Below are 16,799 nucleotides of genomic sequence, written 5' to 3' on the forward strand. Positions count from 1 at the left end.
GAGCAGACACACGCAGGTGACAGCCACCTTCCAAGGCACCGAGAGGTCCTGCATCCCTTCCGGATGCCCGGCTCCCTTGCTTTCCCATAGTAACTCCCAGAGTTCCACTCTGGGCTCTGGTGTGGGTCTAGATCCTGGAACCAGTGGCCTCAACACTGAGGTCTCTGCTTTCCAGCCTCCCTCTGTGTGAATGTTTCTCAGTGGGCTGGCCCCTCTGGGGGCCCATCAGCCACTCCAAAGAGCCTGCCCCATGGGATGCATCCCAGTTCTGGAATTGTGATTGAGGAAAGGACATTAAAACACCCTGAGACCAAGCACCCAAACCCTGACCCTGCGATGCTCTCTGCCCCCGTAATCAGTCCTGCCTCCACCCCCCCACCCCTTTGCCCTGTGTCCACCTCCAGTCTCAAAGTTCTTCTCCTCCTTTTCTCTGCATCCTAATGGAAGATTCTATCTGACGAGAGGGACACAGTACAGGCAAGGAGCTCCCACTCAGTGCCCTGAGAGTCCCCAAGGGTATGTTGACCCCATCCCAGTCAGCAAGAACTGTGGGCGCAGATTTCACTTTAGACTGTTTTAACTTTTCCAAAATTGGAATAAAAAACAGTGTGCGTGCCCCAAACTTTGTCTCTTAAATGTTTACCACGTGTGTTCTTTTCCGTTGTTCTTAATTTTGTTGTTGTTGTTCAGCCACTCAGTCTTGTCCAACTCTTTACAATCCTGTGGGCTATAGCCTGCCAGGCTCTTCTGTCTGTGGGATTTCCCAGGTAGGAATACTGGAGTGGGTTGCCATTTCCTTCTCCACCATCTTCCAGAGTTTGCTCAAATTCATGTCCGTTGGGTCTATGCTGCTGTCTAACCATCTCATCCTCTGCCACCCTCTACTCCCTTTGTCTGCAATCATTCCCAGCTTCAGGGTATTTTCTAATGATTCAGCTCTTCACAACAGTTGGACAAAGTATTAGAGCTTCAGCTTCAGCATCAATCATTCCAAAGAATATTCAGGGTTGATTTCCTTGCAGTTTTATCTCCTTGCAGTCCAAAGGACTCTCAACAGTCTTCTCTAGTACGATAGTTTCAAAGTATCGATTCTTCAGCACTCAGCCTTCTTTATGGTCCAACTTTCACATCTGTACATGACTACTGGAAAAACCATAGCTTAAATCTTTCTAGGAGATGGACTATCTAAAGAGGTTTACAAAGTAAAATTGTGTTAATAAAATAATGAGTGTAATTATATGTCGAATGGGGAACATCCTTTGCTTTCCAGGACTGTTGTGATAATTGAGTGGACTAAAGGTCAGGGTTGTGGGAGAGATCATTGCAGACAGAATCCTGAGCGCTTCTGCTTTCTGGAGATAAGCTGTCCTGGGAGCCGCCATGGGTTGGGAGCTGTCCCAGGTGCTGAAGGCACCCTGAGCAGGGCAGGTGCTGAACAGAATCCCAGACAGAGCCCATGGTGCAGGCGTTCGGGCAGAACACCCTCGTCTGTCCACGAGGGACTCTCTCATGGATTTCTGCTCCACTATTCACCATCTGTCCATCGCTTGCCCTCCCAGATGCCTCTGGCTCAGACTCCCCCCATCCTTCCAGGCCTTGCTGTGACCTTGCCTTCCCAGTTGCCAGGACAGCCCACCACACGGCACCACCAGCAGTGACCACCTCTGTGACCCTCTCTGAGTTTCTCCATAGACAGAGCATTAGCCCTGGCACCTGGCATCTGGGTTCCAATCTGAGGTCCACCACTCCCAGCAGTGAAACCCTGTGGCAGTTATGTGACGCCCTGTGATCCGTGGTAATGAGGCATGATTGCACAAGACGCTTATGAAGACAGGTAAACTAACGGCCACAAACGGCTGGAACACTGTGCTTGCCACATGCTAAGCGCAGCCCCAGTGCATAAGGATATACCGGTGCCACCAACATTGAGCGTGGCCGTGGGGGCCTCTGTAATTTCCGCTCTGCATCCAGAGTGCTCAGCGCAATTCATGACTTGAAAATGACTCATCAACTCCCCCACGAAAATGAAACGCCTACCGCACCAGCGACTTCGTCCATTTAACCAGGGGCCCCAGAACAGCGCCCCACACGCAGAGGCACTCAGCATGCAGCTGTAAAACGAATCCCAGGCTCTGCCTGACAAGCACTGCCCCCTCACTTTTGCACAGACCCATCCTGTCCCCAGCTGACTTTCTGGAGAGAGAAGAGTCCCTTCTCTCCCATTCTTGCCCATTCTACTTTTGCCTCTAGAAAATCCCCTTACTTGGGAAGGCAGGTTTGCTTCTTCCCTGGAATCATTTCCTCTCCCATTTTTATTTTAAGCTTATCAACTTTGGAAGGAATCAAGCTCTACTCTTGTTAAAAAAAAAAAAAAAAAAAAAGCACCCCCACAGAAATGCTGCCAACATCTGCTATGTGATATCATTAATAAATTACTAGAATATTGCAGCATCTTAAATGTTCATCTGCTAAAGCCATTTGAAAGAAGCTGAGCTTTTCTGGGCTGGACGCCAGTGGCCGTTTGGCAGCCCCTGAAGCACATGTGTAAGGGAGACGTATCCCTGCCAACTGGGGGTCTTTGCCCCCTCATTGGGAAGGCAACATGCTGCCTTCTGCACCGCGACTCTCCTCCCAAATCTGATGTATTTGCACTCATACTTTCCTAGAATGAACAGAGAAGCAGGAACAGTCAAGACACTTTTCTGAAAGACAATTCAATCTCGATGTCTCAATGGCATATATGATGTATATTTTAATGCGATAGGATATTGTCTGCATTTTTTTAACCTCAGACAACTTGTGGCTTCTGAGAAGACTCAAGGGATGCACCTCAGTGTTTCTGTTCCTGCCTTCCTCACAGTCACTTGTCAGAGGAATGAGATTCCTGCTGGCCTGAGGAACTGTGAGTGGGGGGTCAGAGAGTGGGGGTGCTGGGTCCTGACCATTGTCATCCTCAAGCCCTGCACAGTACCCGGCACTTTGTTGGCTCAATGCTTGAATGGATTTATGAGGAACAAGAACAAAGCCTGTGTATGATATTTGGCAGGGCCTTTAACCCTTGTCAGTCAATATCCAGGTTTAATTTTTAGTTTAACGTAACGTTGGGAAGAAATGATAATACATCTCAACACACCAAGGAATTTTACTTCCCTCAAAACTCTGGAAAGGAATGAAACAAGTGAAATTTGTGATTCTTGCACACGACATAAGGGAGCCCCCGTGTAATCATGGTAACTGTCAGTAATCAGGCAAATGTGGACCAGAGTGTGACACCACTGTGAGGGTTCACACACCTCCACTCAGGGTGACACTCTGTGAGTGTTCATACACCTCCACTCACGGTGACATCTCTGAGGGTTCACACACCTCCACTCAGGGTGACACTCTGTGAGGGTTCACACACCTCCACTCACGGTGACACCTCTATTACTGTCCACACACCTCCACTCACGGTGACACTGCTGTGAGGCTTCACACACCTCCACTCCTGCAAGAACCCAGCAAAGAGGGGACAATGGACCCCATTTTATAGACAAGGAAATAGAGGTACAAGTTGAAGGGCTTTGGCATGACCTCGAGCCAGTGAGAGCAAACTGCTCCGTCACTCTTCCTGGGATGCATTCATGCTGCTTCCACACCCCACACGTGACTGTTGCTATTCCAGGCCCAGGGTTTATGCTGAACCTGGGGCCAGATGAGGCTCCTCAACTGGTCCCAGCTGCCTCACTCATGTTCATCCACCCGCAAGTGTATTTACTCTCAGCCGCTAGCTGCGTGTTCTGGATGCTGAGCCAGGTGTCGGCAGAGTCTGCAAACCTGGCCTGTGTCAACCGCAGCTCTAATCACTGGGGTTCTCAGGAGGGGAAGCTGCACCGCCTCTGAAAAGAGGCCACTTGCCAACATCCATAGCCATTCTCGTGATCACTGGTGTGGGAGGGGTCTGGGAGGGATGGGACGGCCACTCCAACCCCAAGGACTGAGCCGGCCGAGCAGCTGTGCCCGAGCAGGCCCAGGATCCCCTGGTCAGCAGCACACCTGCTTCTCTCTGGCTTTTTTTTTAACTTTTTGTTTGGTATTGGGGTATAGCCAATTAGCAACGCTGTCATAGTTTCAAGTGAACAGCAAAGGGACTCAGCCAAACACAAATGTGTCTCCATTCTCCCCCAAACCCCCGACCCATCCAGGCTGTCACGCAGCATTGAACAGAGTTCCCTGTGCTGGACAGCAGGACCTTGTCACTGCCCGCTTCTCCACCCATCCAGGCCTGCTCATGAGGAAGCAGACCTGCCCCATGTTGGTGCTACTGGTGTGTCAACCTCTCTGTCCATCCAGACATATCCACCATGCCCCCCAGCCTCCCTCCATGGGCCACGGTGAGGCTCACTGCTGCTTCACACTACTGAACTGTGCATTTAAAAATGATCAAGAGGGCAACTTTTGCTATGTGTTTGAATCAGTTCAGTTCAGTCGCTCAGTCGTGTCCGACTCTTTGAGACCCCGTGAATTGTAGCACACCAGGCCTCCCTGACCTTACCCAACTCCCGGACCTCACCCAAACTCATGTCCATTGGGCCGGTGATGCCATCCAACCATCTCATCCTCTGTCGTCCCCTTCTCCTGCCCTCAATCTTTCCCAGCATCAGGGTTTTTTCAAATGAGTCAGCTCTTTGCATCAGGTGTCCAAAATATTGGAGTTTCAGCTTCAGCATCAGTCCTTCCAATGAACACCCAGGACTGATCTCCTTTAGAATGGACTGGTTGGATCTCCTTGCAGTCCGAGGGCCTCTCAAGAGTCTTCTCCAACACCACAGTTCAAAAGCATCAATTCTTCATCGCTCAGCTTTCTTTATAGTCCAACTCTCACATTCATACATGAATACTAGAAAAACCATAGCCTTGACTAGATGGGCCTTTGTGGACAAAATAATGTCTCTGCTTTTTAATATGCTGTCTAGATTGATCATAACTTTCCTTCCAATGAGTAAGCATCTTTTAATTTCATGGCTGCAGTCACCATCCGTGGCAATTTTGGAGCCCCCCAAAATAAAGTCAGCCACTGTTTCCCCATCTATTTCCCATGAAGTGATGGGACCAAATGCCATGATCTTCGTTTTCTGAATGTTGAGCTTTAAGCCAACTTTTTCACTCTCTTCTTTCACTTTCATCAAGAAGCTCTTTAGTTCTTCTTCACTTTCTGCCATAAGGGTGGTGTCATCTGCATATCTGAGGTTATTAATATTTCTCCCGGCAATCTTGATTCCAGCTTGTGCTTCTTCCAGCCCAGCGTTTCTCATGATGTACTCTGCATATCAGTTGAATAAACAGGGTGACAATATACAGCCTTGACATACTCCTTTTCCTATTTGGAACCTGTCTGTTGTTCCATGTCCAGTTCTAGCTGTTGCTTCCTGACCTGCATATAGGTTTCTCAAGAGGCAGTTCAGGTGGTCTGGTATGCCCATCTCTTTCAGAATTGTCCACAGTTTATTGTGATCCACACAGTCAAAGGCTTTGGCATAGTCAATAAAGCAGAAATAGATGTTTTTCTGGAACTCTCTTCCTTTTTTGATGATCCAGTGAATGTTGGAAATTTGATCTCTGGTTCCTCTGCCTTTTCTAAAACCAGGTTGAACATCTGGAACTGTTCAGAAGCCTTGCTTGGAGAATTTTGAGCATTACTTGTTATGTGTATTTTACCACAATTAAAAGGTCTTTTTTAGGAGGAAAAAAAAAACTTCAAAGAAAGAAACTTGGTAGACCAGATGTCTTCACTGGTCAATTCTATCAAATATTTTAAGAACAATTAATACAGGTTCTTCACAGGCTCCTTTAAAAGGTACAAGAGGAGACATCCCAAGTCTTCCCAGGAGGCCTGTATCACTTTGGTACCAAAGACATCACCAGAAACTACAGACATTCCTTTTGAGCACACATGTAAAAATCCTCAACAAAATACCAGCAAACTGAACAAAGCAGCATCCAAAAAGGGTTCCTGAAAGTGCAAGGCTGTCTAAACACCCAAATATAAGTTAATATAATGTACTGTATCAATAAGGTCATCATGAGAAACGCTGGGCGGGATGAAGCAGAAGCTGGAATCAAGACTGCTGGGAGAATTATCAGTAACCTCAGATATGCAGATGACACCACCCTTATGGCAGAAAGTGAAGAAGAACTAAAGAGCCTCTTGATGAAAGTGAAAGAGGAGAGTGAAAACGTTGGCTTAAAACTCAACATTCAGAAAACTAAGATCATGGCATCTGGTCCCATCAGTTCATGGCAAATAGATGGGGAAACATGGAAACAGTGGCTGACTTTATTTTCTTGGGCTCCAAAATCACTGCAGATGGTGACTACAGCCATGAAATTAAAAGATGCTTACTCCTTGGAAGAAAAGTTATGTCCAACCTAGATAGCATATTACAAAGTAGAGACATTACTTTGCCAACAAACATCCATCTACTCAAGGCTATGGTTTTTCCAGTAGTCATGTATGGATGTGAGAGTTGGACTGTAAAGAAAGCTGAGCACCAAAGAATTGATGTTTTTGAACTGTGGTGTTGGAGAAGCCTCTTGGGGGTGTCTTGGACAGCAAGGAGATCCAACCAGTTCATCCTAAAGGAAATCAGTCCTGAATATTCATTGGAAGGACTGATGTTGAAGCTGAAACTCCAATACTTTGGCCACCTGATGCAAAGACCTGACTCATTTGAAAAAACTCTGATGCTGGGAAAGGTTGAAGGCAGGAGGAGAAGGGGATGACAGAGGTTGAGATGGTTGGATAGCATCACCGACTCAATGGACATGAGTTTGAGTAAACTCCAGGAGTTGGTGACGATCAGGGAGGCCTGATGTGCTGCAGTCCATGGGGTCGCAAAGTCGGACACGACTGAGTGACTGAACTGAACTGATCAATAAGATGAAAAACAGAAACCTCACGGTGCCTTTAATATATACAAAAAAATGTGTATAAGAAAGCTCAACAACACTTCATGGTAAAATAAAAGAAGATTACAGCACACTAGGAATAAAAGGCACTTCCTCAGCCTGATGAAGGGAAGTTACAGGAAAACTCACAGCTAACATCGCACTTAATGGTGAAAGACTGGATGTTTTTCCCTTAAGTTCAGAAATAAGATAAGAATGTCCATTTGCCATCCTACTGTTTAGTTATGTGCTGGAGGTTCTACCCAGGGAAATTAGGCTAGAAAAATAAACACAAGGTCTGAAGACTGGAAGGGAAGAATAATCTATCTCTATTTGCAGATATCATGACACTGTGTATAAAAAATTCTAAGGAACCCACGAAGTTATTATAGTTATTAGAACTAACAAAGCAAATTCAGCAAGTTCTAGGACACATGATCAATATAGACAATAAATTATATTTCTATACACTTGTGAACAACCTAAAGTTGAAATTAAAAAACAGCTCTATACAGTACTGTGAAAATAATAAAATACATAGGAATAAAGCTAGCAAGAGAAATTCAAAACATATATTTAAAACTAAAAAATAGTGTTGGAAAAAAATCAAACACCCAAATAAATAGAAAGATGCCCCATGATCATGGATCACAAGATTTACAAGCATTAAGATGGCAATACTTGCTGAACTGGTATACAGATTTAATGCAATTCCTAACAAAACTCTCAGCTGACTTCTTTGTAGGAATTTGTGAAAGTTGCTCAGTCACGTATGACTCTTTGTGACCCCATGGACTATACACTCCGTGGAATTCTCCAGGTCAGAACACTGGAGTGGGAACCCTTTCCCTTCTCCAGGGGATCTTCCCAACCCATGGATGGAACCCAGGTCTCCCACATTTCAGGTGGATTCTTTACCAGCTGAGCCACCAGGGAAGCCCATATGCTGATCCTAAAATTCATACGGAAATTCAAGAACAGTCAAATAGTCATGAAAAAGAACAAAACTGGACAACTTATACTTCCTGATTTTTAAAACTTACTACTCGGCCACTGCAATTAAGACAGTGTGGTGCAGTGATTACATAAGGACAGACAGTTCAGTGGAACCGGTTGGGACAGAATGGAACAGAGTTGAATAACATAAAATAGAACCCAGAAAATAAGCTTTTCTGATCAACTGAATTTTGACATGGGTGCCAAGACAATTCAATGGGAGAAATAATCTTTTCAATAAATGACCCAAATGAAGTAATTTGCAGCCTACCTTACATGATATAAAAAAATTAACTCAAAATGGAGATAATAGTTAAATTTAGTATCAAACTATAAAGCTCTTAGAAAAGAATATAAGCATAAATTTTTGTGACCTCAATTAGGTCAGGCAACAGTTTCTTAGATAATACATGCAAAGCATAAGAAACAAAACAAATCAAAAGGAAAAAAAAAAAGATAATCAAAATTTAAAACTTTTGTGCTTCGGAAACACCATCAAGAAAAGTAAAAAGCCAATCCTCAGACTAGGAGAATTTTTTCTAGGTTACATATATAGTAAGAGATTTTTGCTAGAATATAAAAAAGACTCTTAAAACTCAAGAACAAAAAGACAAAACAAATTAGAATAGGCCAAGTATTTGAATAGACACTTCCCCATAAAAGACATCTAAGTGGCCAATAAGCACATGAAAATATACTTGGTACCATTAGTTATCAGGGAAATTCAAATCAAAACACAGTGAGATACAACTTCACACCCACCAGGATGACTGCAGTAAAAAGATAGATTATAGCAAGTGTCGGTGAGGTTGTGGGGAAATTGCAACCCTCAGGCCTTGTTGATGAAAATAAACAGGAATTAAAATGTAAAATGTAGCTACTCTAGAGTTCCCTCTAAATGTTAAGCATCATAATACCATCTGACCACATCTCCAGTCCTGGGTCCCTACTCAAGAGAAATGAAAACTTGCGGACAAATGTTCATAGCAACATTATTTACAACGGCCCCAGAGAGGGAAAATGTCCATCAATTATTGAACAAATAAATAAGATGCAGTATATCCATACAACAGGCTATTATTCGGCTATATAAATAGAAATGATACGCTGATGCACACTGCAGCATCAAGGAACCTTCAAACCTCATCCTTCATGAAAGAAGTCAACCACGAAAGGCCACAGAACATAATTGCGTTTATGTGAAATGTGTAGCGGGCAGAATGTAGATTAGTGATCTCCATCTGGGAGGAGGGTTGGTAGAATGGAGAGTGGTTGCTAATGGCTGTGAGGTTTCTTTTTAGGATGATTGAAACCTTCAGAATTGATAGTAGTGATGGTTGTATAACTGTGAATGTACCAAAAACTTTGAACTTCATAGTTTAAATGGGTGAATTGTATGGTATGTGAATTTTATGTCTAAAAAAGCGTTACTTAAAAAAAAAAAAATTAAGATGATTGTTTTGTTCCTCTGGAGAGTTTTCCTTCCCAACACAGAAGAAAAGACATCATCAAAGGCATGAATCTCAGGCTGGAACTTCAGGGTTGAAGCTACAGCCAAGGGACTGTGCTTTGGGCTCAAATTCACCCTCCCCACCAAAATACACTCGTCATCTCAGATGAGATGCTTCCTCTGCATCCTCCTTGGGAGCCAGCTGATGCCTGAGAGCAGCTCTCCCGTCCTTGCTGTGCGCGCCCCTCACCCCGCCTGCACCTGCAGTCCAGATTAGCAGACCCCACCTGTCTACTCCTGTGATGGAGCCTGAGTACTTCCTCCAACGCCCCTGGGGGATTCCGAGAAGCTGGGTGGTGGGACAGTGTCTTTCTGGTCCGAGGGGCTGTCACTTCAGTGCAAAAGGGGTGGTTGTCCAGACGCCCTGGGCGGGGGGAGGGGGGCTCCAAGGGGCTGCCAGCCTCGATGGTCTGCCCTGCCTCGAGACGGGTGCTTCTCAAACTGTAATCTGCACAGCATTCAACAGGGACAAGGGGATGGGAATGGGGGCTTTTTTAAAAGAATTCATATTCCCAGGCCACATCTGTGAAGTCCTGGTTCAATCTGCTCACATACCTACATGTTAATTGGCCCTAGATGTCTCTGGAGCGGACAGTCTGGGAAGGAATGGCGAAGCCAAAGGTTCTTAGGATGGGAGTCAGGCGCCGTCACCCTCAGGCCTGGACTTCAGCCTGCTGACAGTGGGGACTCTTAGGATGGGAGTCAGGCGCCATCACCCTCAGGCCTGGGCTTCAGCCTGCTGACGGTGGGGACCAGGGATGGGACAGGCCTTCTCTCTGCCCACCCAGCCACTCCCTAGGGACCTGACCCATCTTGCAGCTTTATGTATCGTACCTGCTTGGCCCATAACCCTCCATGCGTGTGTCCAGCCCAGCCGCTCCCCTCAAATCTGGGTGGTCCTCTAAACGATGTGTAAGCATCTCTGCTGGGTTCTCTCCTTAAAAAATGTTGAAAACTAAATTTCAGAGTCTCAAGGCCCACTGCCCACTTTCCACCATCAAACTGCCCCTACAGAGTCTACTTCGTCACCTAATTCATCACTCTCTCAGCTACAGCCCTTCCAGGTTCTCAGGGGAAAGGCTTGGAGCATTCTTGGTGCCTCTCTCTCCCTCCCTCTGTTTCTGTCTCTCTCTCTCTCTCTCTCTCTCTCTCTCTCTCTCTCTCTCTCTCTCACACACACACACACACACACCCTCCACATCTGATCCATCAGCCGGCTCTGGTTGGCTCTGCCTTAGATGTACATCTGGAATCCGAGCACATCTCAACCCCCTCTGAGGATCACCTGGTCAAGCCATCACCTCTTCCTGAACCAATGGACTTGCTCCCCTCCTGGATTCCTAACTCTGCCCCCCGCACCTGAAGCCTGTCTTGAATACAATGTTTAAGCCCAGTTCTTAGCTCAGAACCCTCCAGAGGCTCTCATCTCACTTGACATGAAAAACGCAGTCTGTGCAGGAAGCCCAGGACCCCGATGGCCGGCCTGGACTTCTCACTCAGCTCTCTCTGGTTTCTCTGCCTCGGGTCTGCATCACGCTCGCTGTGCTCTGAGGCCCCACTCACCCCTCGATTCACTGTGTGACGTGTACAGTGCACACAGACCTGCCACACTCGAGTTTCTAGAAGCTGCTTTGAAGCTGCTCTCAGTTCACTGTTGTGTCTATGAATGGAAGAAAAAACCTTTTAGAAATGCTTACACTGAAACGGTTTCCGTACAAACAATGAGATGTTTTAAACAAGCTACTTGCAAGGCGAATCCATGGCAATGTTCTTTCACAGAATGGAACTTACGCCCAGTATATGGTGAAAGTAGGGAATCGTTTAACAGATCGGTAACTCTGGTGTTTCCAGGGCTACTCAGCAGCTTCCCAGAGCTGTTAGTGCCCTAACAGCAAGTGGATTGCAAGCCTTTCTGTCTGCAGGTAAGGACTTGTTCCCACACTAGATACATAGAGATGTTTCTTACAAGCTGTGTGAAATAACTGTTTGGCACAGCGTTCTTTCAGTGAGTGCAACTGAACCCCAGGGTGCAGGGACCTCGTTACTGTCCCCCAAATGCTCCGGGCAGGCTCTGCCTTCACTCTTCTCTCTGCCTGGAGCACCCCCCACCATCCTCCTAGCCTCCGCTCAGCTTTCCCTTACCTGCAGCTGAGTCCTGCCTCGGCCCCTGGCTCAGAAGGAGAGTCCGCTCTGTTCCCTCAGCCGCACTGGTCACCTCCGGACTCCACACTGGCTTTGTGGCCCGATGGCTTTGTGCTCGGTTGCTTTGTGAAAGGCAGTTTGTTCCGCCCCAGGTGGGACAGCAGAAGCTTGGAGTGGGAGCCCCTCCCTGTTCCTGAGTGAGGAGCTCTGGGTGCCAGGACCCTCCCGCCTGCACCCTGAGATGAGCCCCTTATCCCTGTGAGGCTCAGGCCAGGTGAGGGGCAGGCCGAGGACTTTCCTCAAAGCCCACCACCAAGTCTCTGCTCTTCCAAGCCCAGAGGTGGGAGCAGGTGGGGCCAGGGTGGCAACTAGATGCCATGGGCAGAAAAATGGATGGAGATTGGGCTCACCCTTCCGAGGACCTGGTGTATCCAGCTCCCCACTCAGATCTCCTCAGGGTCAGCAGCCCAAGGAGAGCCAAGGTCTGGCCCTTCTGACCACATCAGGCAAGGTCGGGGTGGGGGTCAGCTGAGGCAAAGAAGCGAGGTCCCCTGGAGGGGGTGGGGCCCAGGCAGATGTAGAGCTGCCCAGCCCTTCAGCACCGCGGGGATGGACAGCTCCCTGCCTCTGTTGTGAGAACAGGGGGCTGAGCTACAAGGACCGCCCCTGCCCAGAGTGGGTCTCAGCAAACCTGGACCCTGTCTTCTAAAACGATTCTGTTTATTTCCACCAGCTCTGGGTTAACTTGTTGCCTCATTTGGAGCCCCAATTTCCATGTTAAAGTGAAGCGTAATAAGTAGCAATAAAATCGGCTCATCCTGGATTTGTTTTCCCCCGGCAAGGAGCAATCAATTACCTGAGAGGTGTTGTTGGCTGAGGGTAAATGGTGACCTAGCAAGGTGCAATCGGCAAAGTGTCACGTTTATTCATGGCCTCAAATCCGAGAATGGGCTTGTCTGAATTTTAATTATCAGAAAGCACTTCCCACCTTTGCTTTAATGAATTGTATAAAATTTAAACACGCGCCATTGTATTTTATCCATGAAAAGCAATGGGCATGGTGTGGGCATGCTGTGGTCTCCAGCTGAGTTGTGTGAATTTTCTTCACCGGCCCCCCTCCACTGTCCCAGCCCCACATCAGGCCTTTTCTCGCATCTTCTCTCCCACGCTCTCCTTTGTCAACTATGAGGTGGAGACTCACCCTTCCCAGCCTCTTTGTCAAGGACCGTAAGGCGCCTGGGTTAGGGTGGTAACCAGGAGCACAGCAATGTCCAGCCGACCCCTGTGTCCACACACAGCCGGACAATGTCCCCTGCAGGGCTGGACCGCCCGGAACCCCAGGGCTCTCCGCAGCTTGTTGCTTCACAGAGGCAATGGGGGCAGTCAGGGCAGACAATGCTGTCTTTTGGGACATCGTGTCCGTCTGTCCTGCATTTGTCACTGGGAGGGAGTTGTGGCGAGTTCTGTCCACTTGCTCCCTCTTGGAGCACAGGCCACAGGGACCCCACAGGCCCTTCACCCTGAGATGTTAAAAGGACAAATTCAATTATGTGAATACTGACTTTATTTATGAAGAACCAAGAAGTCATGACTATTTTTATTCAAATACAGTCTTATCATTCTGTTTACTGCAAACCTTGCAAATCCACCATCAAAATGTGAGACCCCAGCTGAACACAGCGGGCAAGGTTTCTCTGATGTAGGGTCAGGGAGGTGGGATCCTAGCCCCCAAGCCCAGCTTGGGGTCCAGCTGGGAGTGGGAGGGGCTCCCAATTAGAGGTCGGGGTGCTTCCATCTGGAGAGGGACTGGGTCAGCAGAGCCAGGATCTGAACAACGAGCTGTGAGGGAGAGAGCAGCCGGCCCCCAGCTCCGCTTCGGGACTTCCATGGACCCAGACCAGTCAGTTCCCACTTCCAGCCCCCTTTGCAGCGCTCACTCTTCTGTGAGTCCACATGGTGCCAGCGATGGTGGAAGAAGGAAGGTCTGGGCCTCGGGGAAACCAGCTTGAGTGCATCTTCCTCGGGATCAGGCTGTCCACGGGTGGGTGGTTGGGACAGAGCGACACAGAGGCCTGAGGGTGTTTCCGTCCTCTCTCTACTCAGGAAACCCAGCAGGGTTTACCTCACACTTCCCAAGTCTCGTGTGACGACACGGACACCGGGGCAAGCCCTCATCCACCAAACCCCCCGCATTCTCCCGCCTCGCCGCCGACCAGCAGTCCAGGAGGGATGCTCAGCTCCAGAGCCACCCAGAAACGCTGGGCTGTGCCTCCCATTTTGCTTATTCTGGAAAAGCCTCAGCATCTAACACCTTCTCAGAAAAGCATGCCGTTCCCTAATGTGAATGAAAGTCCTTCCTTCAAAATCACTCATATAGAAGGTGAGACGATGTCTGAGTTGGAGACTGGTCAACTGACCTCTGGTGCTCAGCCACCTGGGAGCCCCCTACCAACCACTGTTTGGTGCCAGGTGGGGTTGTGGGGAGACGTCAGGGCCAAGCGCCCAGCTTGGAGGAAGCTGCCTCTCCCTCCTCCTCGGGGGAAGCCGCCCCAACTCCTGGTGGCCGAGAAGCTGGATTTGGGGCACAGGCTGGACTGGAGGCGGAACAACTTGAGGGAGGTGGGCTGGGGCAAGTAAACCACTGTCTGTGGGTTGACTGCTGCCCCAGTTGAGAAAAACCTCTAGAGTGGCTGGAACTTTTTGCCAGAAAACTGTCAGCTCCCAGTCAGTTCTAGCAGCTCTGAAGGGCATTTATGAGAGGCCAGGTGCTGTCCTAACACGCAGAACTTCACCATCCACCTTCCTCAGTGAGCTCAGGAGAGCAGCTGGCCAGGACCATGGTCAGCGCTGGGCAAGGCTCCAGGGCCAGGGTTCCTCACTGGAGGACATGCCCATCGAAGCTGTCCTTAAAACGTCACCCTTTGTGACCCACAGAAGCTGGAACATGGCCCTCATGGGCTTGTCCGCCGTGCCCAGCTGCTCACGGGGGACGCCCAGGCTCCAGGCAGGTGACCGTCAGCCGGTGCTCACGCAGGCAGAGCAGCAGACCCACTCACACCTGGCAACACAGGAGAGACCAAGAGAGAGGTGGGGCTTCCCTGATGGCTCAGTGGTGAAGAATCCGCCGGCCAATGCAGGACAGATGGGCTAAATCCCTGGTTTGGGAAGATCTCACTTGCCTAGGGGCTGCAAAGCCCATGGGCCACAAGTATTGAGCCAGTTCTCTACAACCCAGAAGCCACAACCGCTGAAGCCCACACACCCTGGAGCCCCTGCTCCATCACAAGAGAAGCCAATGCAAAGAGGAGACTAGACGGCAACTAGAAAGAGCTCCCACTCTCTACAGCTAGAAAAAGGCCCACGCACAGCAACAAGACCCAACACAGCCAAAAGTAAATAAATTTTGAAAAAGAGAGAGGGAGGCCAGGCGCCGGGAGTCGTGATTTGGATCCAGGGGACAAGAGCCCCATCACTGCCCTCTCCCCATCGTCCTGCGCTCTTGCTGGACACCGAAAGGGCCTGCAGGCTTTCAGTGAGGTGCCGTGTGCAGGCAAGTTCAGGGCATGGTGGTGTTTCCCAAAGGCTGCTCCGAGGGACCCTGGCTGCAGGAGGTGACCCTGGAAAGCATGTCAGTGGGAGGAAGCAGGGAGAAGCTACCAGGAGCTGGAGGAGCCCTGGGAGGGCAGAGCAGGGGGGTCCAAGTATCCCTGTGGACAAGGTCAGAGCCTCTGCATCTCCTCAGCTGTGCCAGCAACTTCGGAGTCAATGATGTGGACACAGAGGCTGTGTCTCCTCCCCCAGGTCTGCACCCAGGGCCCCGGAAGTTGGCTGCTGTGCCGAGAACACAGAAGCCCCTCCATCACTCTCACTGGCTGGCATCATGGTGTCTGAAGGCGTCCTCCTCCAGGAACCCGAGTGAGCAGAGTGAGAGGAGAGCCAGGCGTCCTGCAGGGGATGAACCCGCCTGGCTCGCCCAGGCCTGCCCACCACCTCCTGAGACCAGGAAGGTCAGGATCTGGTTCCGTCTTAATCATTTTACAAATAAAAGCCGGGGCAAGGAGTGGGGCCGGTGTGGGCTGACTCACACTCCCATCTCACCCAGTGTATGAAAGGCACAGTCAGTGCAGACTACATGTGGTGGGTGATGCGGATGGCGTGCTGGGGTCGCCTCGTCTGGGGACGCGGATGGCGTGCTGGGGTCGCCTCGTCTCAGACCCTGAGATCGCCGTCCCCTCCAGTCTGTCTCTGCTCAGCATTCATTCCCGTGGACCAGGTGGAGCATTGACAGTCCAGCAGGACCACCCGAGCGTCCTCTCCTCCACCAGGCACTGTCTGTAAACAGCGTGTCTCTCAACAGTGGGGCTCACACACCAGGCTTCACACTTACTGGGGTCTCCAGAGCCCCGGGCAGGCCAGGCCAGCGGGTCTGCTGAGCCAGTAACAGAAGCCTAGCCCTCAGGGCTTCCCAGATGGTGCTAGTGGTACCGAACCCAGCTGCCAACGCAGGAGGCCTAAGAGACGTGGGTTCGATCCCTGGGTCAGGAAGTTCCCCTGGAGAAGGGCATGGGCAACCCACTCCAGTCTTCTTGCCTGGGAAATCCCATGGACAGAGGAGCCTGGCGGGCTACAGTCCACAGGGTCACAGAGTCAGACATAACTGAACAACAAGCCCTCGGGAACTCCTCAGGCTTCCTGGTGGGGAGGAGGGGACTTCTCAGGTTCCCCTGAGTAGAGAGAGGCAGGGGTCCGAGGAGAGTTATCAGGATGCGTCCAGGCACTGGGGTCTCCCCGCCACCCCCCGCCCCCAGCCCCGCCAGGGAGCCGGGCAAGTTCCTGGATCCAGGCGTCTGCCTTTGCTCTGAGAAACACAATGCTTTGTAAAGGTAGGATGTTGAATGGTTGGCGGGGTCGATGGGGAATGTGGGGGACACGGAGCACCTCAGGAAAGCTGGGAGTCCAGGGTGGCAGTGCCGTGGCCGCCAAGCGGCAAGATTCTTAACTGGAGACAGCACGAGGGTGGTTTGGGGGTGGGACAGCCGGCCCTGTGGGGGGGAGGGAGCCGGCTCCGTGGGGGGAGGGGAGCCGGCCCCGTGGGGGGCAGCATCCCGTGAGGGTGGTACGTAGACGCCAGGACATCTCCACCCTCGTAGAGACCCCCCCTTCAGAGCCAAGAGGCCCAGAAGTGCCTGGAGACCTAGGAATGGCGCTTCCTCTCAGCATTCCG

This window comes from Bos indicus, chromosome 5 (genome assembly GCF_029378745.1).
Source record: "Bos indicus isolate NIAB-ARS_2022 breed Sahiwal x Tharparkar chromosome 5, NIAB-ARS_B.indTharparkar_mat_pri_1.0, whole genome shotgun sequence".
NCBI lineage: Eukaryota > Metazoa > Chordata > Mammalia > Artiodactyla > Bovidae > Bos > Bos indicus.